This window comes from Diprion similis, chromosome 4 (assembly GCF_021155765.1).
Source record: "Diprion similis isolate iyDipSimi1 chromosome 4, iyDipSimi1.1, whole genome shotgun sequence".
Taxonomy (NCBI): domain Eukaryota; kingdom Metazoa; phylum Arthropoda; class Insecta; order Hymenoptera; family Diprionidae; genus Diprion; species Diprion similis.
The window spans coordinates 12,358,831-12,367,711 of record NC_060108.1 but is presented as its reverse complement, the minus strand read 5'-3'; positions in this window follow the sequence as shown (position 1 = coordinate 12,367,711).

The following is an 8,881-nucleotide window of genomic DNA, read 5'->3' as shown; positions in this document are numbered from 1 at the left end:
CGTATAGCGGACCCGCTAATACAGGTGAAATAAAAACGACACGTCGGTCGAAAGTTTTGACTTCAAAGTAACATCACGTTTGCATATACTATCATATTTCACTCACCGCGTTACGATTTCTTAGTTGAAAAACCAGCAAATCTTACAACGCCAATTGACGGTGATGTTAGCTCAGAAATTACAACGCTGAAGACAGAGATGATGCAGCTAAGAAAAGACCTGCTGGACTTAATTGGCAAGATAGACAACGCTGGCAAGTTTTCATAGTATTGGAGCTTGTTCCTAAAATTACTTTTAGATTTCTAGATAGAATCTCTAGATTTCTCAGACCATGGAAGATAAGGGTACCTTCACTGGTTTATTTTTCCAGATTTGACACCAGCTGCGAAGAAAGACGGTCCTCGTGTGGAGTCAGGATTAGAAGGTAAAAATGCTGGGGAGATTGTTGTTAAGTCGGAACCAGGAGTATCGGATGCTGGAACAACGTTGGAAAGCGACTCAAAGATTCTGGAACAGATCCAGAACATGGAGGCGATGTTTGGAAATGCGACGCAGGACCTTGTTCAACGTGTGCAACACCTGGAAAAGGATGTGGGATGTTTGATAGAAAAGGCCAACAGCGCACCAATGGCTGGCGTCACTTCTGATGGGTCGCAAAACTTGGGTGATCTCATTAATAAGATTCAAACCATTCAATCGGACATGGAAACCATAAACCAAACTGCCAATCGACTTCTTGACGACAAAGAGACTCGTGAAACCCACACGAACGTATGCGGTCAAGTTGAAAAACCTGATAAATTTTACGGTTTTAATATTCAGTATTTTCCTTCACTCTGCAGGCTCTTCTAGAGCAAATAGAATTCCTGAAGATCATCAAGGCTGATAAAGAAGATCTCGAAGGAGCCTTGGCTAATAAAGCTGATGCTCGAGCGGTGAACCGAAAGGTAAGTGCTCAGTTCGTTTTTGTAGAAGAAACAACAGCTCATGACGACGGTGCAGTCAGCTTGAACCAAAAGACAAAGAGTTCAACACTTTGCATTTTAGGTATCCTACGATCAGTTCGACGCAGCTTGCGACGACCTAGCACGAGGCTTGGAAGAAGCAGTGTCGAAACTCACCCAGCAAGAGGGCATATGGCAAAAGGCATTAGACGAAGTCCAGCAGGAGATAGAAGGCAAGTTAGACAAGATTGAAATCTCACCACTCAAGGAGTTCGTCAACAACAAGCTTAAGACGCTCCAAGAGAAGCTGAAGACTTTGTCAGACCTTAAGAAAGAAAACGAGGCAGCTGGAACGAAGAAGTTGCTCAGGTAGTTCCACAGTAATCATGATCCATGTCGAATCTTGAAACCATTCCGATCCAACTCCTATTTTCACTGTCGTCATAATCGTCATCCAATTCCAACACTTATATTCTTGAAATCGAAATAATCACCAGAGACGTGCAGTGCCTGTCATGCGACAAGAATGTCGTGATGAAGATGCACGAGGGTGCCGTCTTTCACGCTGAACCTATGCCCTGCACGCGAAGCATGAAGCCTTACCTCACCTACGAACTGGACCAGGTGCGAAAACAGCAGAGAAGGCTGCCACACGGTAGAAACATGATACAGTTTGAGGCTGCGATGCAGGAAGAGGCGAGAAAAGTCCGACCTCCAAGGGAAGATTCCCTCGCAAAATCACCAAGGTATTATAAGAGATGACGTTCACAGTTTGTCAAAGCTTGAAGAAACCAGCAACTAATATTCTTTACTGAGCTTCTTAACACTCCTATCAGGGATCATCTTTGCAATCGATATTGCGGTGGAAGTCACACCGTTACGACGCCCCAGCAACGAGTCATGAGGATGGGACACTTCCTGACTCAGTGGGGACCTGAAGCTATTCAGCTTACGGAAGGTGTCATTCGGGGTACTGACGGCCAAATGTATCGAAGTCGAGCGCTTCCGAGCACGCCGGAAGTCTGCGTTCCCCAGGAAGCCGGAGATCAAATGCAGCCTGAGGAAGTCATGCCACCACCACCGCCACTGCCACCTCAGGAACCGAGATCAACCAGCGTTTCAAGTGCTCGTCTTGGGGTAAGAATTCATAATTTCTATGCTTATTTGTCATCGATTGTGGCTCCGGTTTGGCGTAAAATATTCTTCCATTAATTTGAAAATTTGTTGAAATTCTAATTGTATTCTGAAGGAAGCGCGAGAGTCGATTGGGCGTTCCAGATTGAGTGCAAGACCATCCAGTTCAACATCTCGTGAGTTGCTTTCACCTTGCTTTAAGACTTCCTAATTAATCAAGAGTCTTATGAGTTTTCAGAGAGGCGATCAGTTTCCCGCAAAGTCATTATGGCGACGAAACCTTCCGTTGAGCGCACGTCGGTATCGATACCTGCACCGAAGGTTTCGGTAAGTGGCACAATTAGGCGAAACAGTAACTTCTGCTAATGAGTAACTTCCACTCTCACCTCTTTTTTCAATATAGGAAGTAATCATTGAGGAACCAGTAAGTGCCGAAGGAAAGGAAGATGCTGGTGAAGAAGGAGGGGGTGAAAACGACGAAGAACAGGGTACTGAAGCCGTTCACGAGGTTGAGCATGAACATGAACATGAACATGAACATGAACATGAACATGAAGAGCAGCCTGAAGAAGTTGCTCCGGTGCTAGAGGAACCACCGGGCGTGGTGGATGCGGTGGATGAAGTTACCGCAGAGCCACAAACAGCTACTTCGGAAGAAGAGGGTGCTGAGTAAATATTCTGGATGTAACTTTATCGATCTTTGCGTTCGGTAATATTTTCTATCAATATTTTTACTCTTGATGATTATATTGAGTTTGTAGAAATTTAATGGGCTGTGGCGTTTTTACTTCGATTCATCAGTGAGCTTTGTAATAATTTTTTTAAAACCACTCGTACAAATAAAGTGTTATTTGAATGTTTTTTTATCAATTGACAGTTGAAGGTAGTAGTTTTGTTTGACGTAAGATCAGTATCAGTAGTAAGATAATCATACTGAAAACTAACAAAAACAGGACATGCTTCCTTCATGAAATTACTTGAAATTTTAATTGCAGAAATTAGATCAAATTTTAGCTGATCCGTACACGTGTGTGAACTTAGCATCTCATAATATAACGGCAATTCTTATGGCATTCGATATAGTTCTACAGTTCCTGATACTTTATAACAATAGTTCTGCTGAATTGAGCCCCGAAGACCGCACTCAAAAAATGAGATGCTAATGAGCGGAGGATAACATCCCAATATAGCAAAAACAAAAAATGGCACAAAAATTCAATAGTTCAGTCATAGTTCTGTAGTTATTTATAAGAATTTTATCTGATGCAAGTACACATCAACCTCTCATGTACGCAGTAGGAAAATATAACTGCTCTATCGTAAATTTAGAGGTATTTCGAGGGTTCTGAAGGTATTAAAAATTCATTTGCATAATCGTAAAAATAGTTCAGACCATTGTCCATAACTCAATAATTATAAACAATCTTGAAACCAAAAATATAAGTAATTGTTAAATGCTGCTGCACAAGTGCGTGTTCTGCACTTCATCAATATTTTATATGGTGGACATGGTACTCCTACAGGAGGGTGAAATGAGTTTCGTATCGGAGCCTTTCCTCGATCGATATAAAAAAAACGTATACAAACGAAAAATCTGCATGGCCATGAGATGGTGTGGTAAACAACTCACGACCGTGAGATGCAGTCTTACGTTATAGTCTTAATACTCCTTCGTAGGTTTTAGAAGAGTTCTAGCATTTCCTAATTTTTTCAAAATTATTAACAATTTTATCAGCATCTCACAATCAGGTATACAGTCATGAGATGCTGTATTGGCGTGAGTTCCAGACTCGTTTCGGGTCCTACATTATAGTTTTACTGCCCCGTATGAGTTTCAAAAGAGTTCTGAGATCTCTTGATTGTTTTTAAAATTAATAACAATTTTTATCAGCATCTGAGGTATAGATAAGATGTTAATAAAAATTGTTAGTAATTATTGAAAAATCACTAGAGGTCAGAACTCTCTTGAAACGCATCGGGAAGTACTAGAACTACAAGGTACGACCCGAAATGAGCACAGAACTCACGCCAATACATACACCAGCATCTCACGACTGTACACCTGAGACGTTGATAAAAATTCTGAATACTTTATTTTATATTACTTTATTTTAGCTGAGGGCTCGAAACGAGCCTGGAAATCATGACAAAACACCAATATCTCACGATAGTACACCTGAGATGCTGATAAAATTGTTAAGAATATTAAAAAACTTCGGAAATATCAGAACTTTTCTAAAACCTACCAAGGAGTACTAGAACTATAACGTAAGACTGCATCTCACGGTCGTAAGTTGCTTTCACACACCATCTCATGACACTACAAATTTTTGTTTGTATATATATTTTTTTTATAACTATCTAGGAAAGACTAAAGTTCGAAACTGTTTCACCCTTTTGTAGGAGTACTATGACCATCATATAAAATCTTGTCGAAGTGCAAAATACGCAACACTTCAAAACAGAACAATAATTCTTAGCATCGGGTAACATATGTGTATGATTAACAATGTTTTATTACCTTGACTGGTGTGCAGTTAAATCAAAAAAGGGGTTCCCAGATTCGTCCAAATGTTCGAATTCAGCTAGCACACTGATCACACACACATTCACCATTCGATACCACTTCACTCTGTCCTCTTAAAATCCCAGATTCGTCCAAATGTTCGAATTCATCTGGTACACTGATCACACACACTCACCACTCAATACCACTTGACTCTGTTGTCGTAAAATCGGTACGTCGCGCGTGAGAGTTGTTGACTGACTGACGAATTCACCGATCAGAGGTGATTCTAGATCGCCCCCCTCCAGTCCCCCCTCTGTCGGGGGTACACGGACTCGAATATTTTCGAAATTTTCGCGCTTTCGTGTTGGAAACTCAATCCTAAATGTACCGAAGACATTTCTATATTACAAGATAATTTGGTACCGACGATTTTTGATATGATTTATGGCTTATGCCTGATCCTATTTCCCTTACCTTCCAACAATATAAGTTGTTTATGTATAAATGATGAGCTCTCATATAAAAATGTTGAAAGTTAAAATAAATTTGTAGTCATAGAAACTAACTTTTGTGAAAAAACGCGTTCCGGAGGATATACCCTACAGCGGATTCTATGATCGGTTGAATCAGACTTGTCTACATTGAAACCTTGATTCGAATTTTTTCTTCTCGCCAATACACGGCAAGAATTCAAGTTTGATAGGTAATTAATCTGTTTAAATCTGAAATATTGATCAATGCGTTTCTCTTAAACTGCAAAAGTTAGAGGTCTGGAGGTGCAGGATTTTTTTATACCACTTCTGTAGCGGTTTTTCAGCAACCACTGCACCTTTGATTGGGATAAAAAAGTACGATTATAACGTAATTTGATTTAGTTTCATCAGTTCTAATCTAATGTAAAAATAATCTGCAACCTGGGTGCGTATTCTCCGTTGGTAAGTATATTCCTCGAAAGCATGGTGCACGAGGTGGTAGGTGAGAAGTAACCGTAACATATTAACGCTCGACGTATTAACTTATTAAAGTTTTATTGTTAATAAGGAATTTCAGCTTACACCGTATCTGCTACTATCTAGCAAAGATGATTCAGGAACTAACTGAGCGGTGTGACGCGGGTAGAGTAGAAACCAGTAGAGAATCCTTACATTTGGTTCCGTTTAAATATGATCCGCGTCAGGCCGGAAGATAATCCCGTCACAATAACGCACAGGTTTAGTAGATTACATACAATAATGTACTTAAAAGATTTATAGACATTACGACGTTGGAAGTATATAATTTCGCTTTTTCCCTGTAGCAGGTATTAATTTAAAAAAATGGGTAAATCAGGGTCCAGGCTAAATTAGTTTTGCAAAGTCTCAGGCTTTTGCTCGACCTGTGAATTGTATACGGTTACATAGATTATGACACTAAGTAAATAGGGGTTATTAGGTGGTTATGAGTTTAGTTATAATCTACTTCATATAAATTTCAAGGTACAGGGAGTATCTACAAGTAATGTGGCCTATCTAACTGTTTTGCCACACAAAATGGCCTCTATGAAACGGCCGATGAAATTTGGTCCCAATTATGATTTCATGTTCTGTTTATATAACATTGGATCCGCTGCCATGTATGACGTAGAAAAAATCTGCCATAGTCAGGTCATTTTTCAACGTGATTAATTATCAACTGTATAAACATTTTTATGCTTCAGTGACGTATCGATAAGTGTTTTGAAAAAGGGAAAAAAAACCAGCGACCACTTGTGTGATGTGAACTAATCTAACCAGATTCTGATGATTTTTACTCCGGATCAAATTGCATCGGTGTCTAGTTTCAAACAGGTCACCCTGTATAATTGTTATTGTATAATATGTGTAAGACTAGACGTATGTATTTTATGTATATGTATATAATATATGTATGTATAACTTCTAAGTCCTTAGTTCTTATATACTAATATCATTAATTATCCAACATAGAATTTTGTTTACAACCATGAGCTAACGACACCATTATTATACAAATGAATACAATGTTAAATAAATATATATATTATATATATATTATGTATAGATTATAGTTTTTAAAACAATAATAATATCGATGATAGTAGTAATCATACTAATAATAATAATAATAATAATTGCAATAATAATGATAGTGCGACACTAACGAGTCTTAAAAATTTTAACGTGGATATGCATTATTGGTTACAATTAATAATACTGGCAGCTTACAGTAGTCAACGTAGGTGAATACAGTATCGATCGCAATATAAGCCAATTGATGTTAACGGATTATTTTTGGTACTTATATCGTTTTACGGCAAAAGAAATCTGCACTGAACTGAAATCAAAATACTAGGCAAAGTTAAATACGAACGTTGACAAGATAGTTTCACGGTATATTATTTCCATCATCGAATTCCAGTATTATGCCACTGATAATGGTCTGTCAACGTTGAGATTAAGTTTGTCTGGTGCCACAGAAAGTGCGAGAAAATATCTAGTGTGATCTTCCGTGTTCTGAAGGTCTTAGTAAGGTCTAGCTACGAGATGAAATTTCTTTGAAGCCTGAATGAGGTTTCAGCTTTGGAAGACTCTAAATGAAGGACTAATAGTGACAGAGTAAATATGAAAGTTTCAAGCACGTAAGATGTAAGTGAGAGATAGAGTGACAAAGGAAGAAAAAGAGAAAGAGAAAACACATGGAGAGAGAGAAAGATAAGAATCGCAGGAGCTGCGTGGAAGGCTTTTCAAAAGTTCTTCTAATTTTTAAGCAGTGAGCACCCAATATTTTCATACTTTTTCATTTTCTTTTTAATTTGGCACGAGACAGACTTATAATAATTATCATACAAATATCGTTTGGCTGCAATTACCTTATAAATGTAGTTAGGTCCAACTAAATTGTATATATGTACGTATAGGTAATTAGTATTCCACACGGAGAGAAAAATCAAGCTTTGAAACGATGGAAACATCTCAAGCTTTGATGGCTTGGAAAGACCATCCTTTTAAAGGATGAATTCAACCTTCTAAAGCTTGGAAGGTCTTCTGCTCGAAACGCATGAAACTCATGCTTTTGCAGCAAGAACCTCGTCGTTTAGGACCATGAATACCGCCGGGTAGAAGCTTGCAGTAACTCACGGTCCGAAAGCAAGACTTTCACGGTTCTAAACTGTGAATCTCTTGGTCTCGAGTGTTAATAAGCCGCTAGAGCAGGTAGGGGGAACGCTCGAGATTCACAGTTTCAAGCGGTGGAGTTCATGGTTTGGAGGCTTGAATAATTCCGAGCGTTCAAACGATAGACTCCATGCTTTCGGACCACGAAGTCCATGCGGCTAAAGCATGGATCTCCTCCTTCCAGCCCGTGAATAGAGTCTTGCTTTTAAACGATGAATTCACCGGTTAAACTCGTGAAATTCATGCTTTGAAAGCATGTAAAAATTACAAGGTCCGAAAGCATGAAGGTTCATCGTTTCAAAGCTTGATTTTTCTCTCCGTGCATCTTTGAATTTTTGGTTTGTTCTTTGCTTAAATATAAATGTTGCCTCAACGCTACAATAATAGTAATTATAATACGTATCGTATATGGGTATTCATATATAATAATAATAATAATAATAATAATAATAATGTAATAACATATCCGGCTTCGCCGATATTTCCGATCGTTCAGAACTGCAGTATCTATAATAAATGTTTAGGCTAATATTCATTAAATTTAGTTTCATTATTGTTAACGCACGGACGTCTGTACTCTGTGTCGACATTCGAACAGTATTTTTATATATAAATTGAATAATCATACTTCAGTCCCACAGTGTAAACAATTAATTCATAACTGTCAATGATCCAAAGAAAAAAAAAATCGATTAAGAAAAGATCTACTCGTAATATTGCACGATCACCGATACAAAGGTTATTTACTAATTGTCGTTCAGACACAATGAATCACAGGTGAGAAGAAAATATTTTTATTCGTAACTAATTGTATACGCAGGCACTAGGTCATTGACCTGTAATTTTAATGGTTTACTTCATTTGTCTTTTATTCATTTGGATGCCAATTATTAAAACACGAATAAAATTTATCCCATAATAATAATGATAATAATGATAACAGTAATAATAATAATAATAATAATAATGATGATGATAATGATGTTGGTAACATGGGATGTAGTTACGGCATTTGTATCAAATTAATATCACATAAAATAATATAAATATGTAAGTTAGTTTTACTAGTGCATGTTGAAAAATTCATTAATGAACTATTATCAGGGATAGATATTGTACAAAAT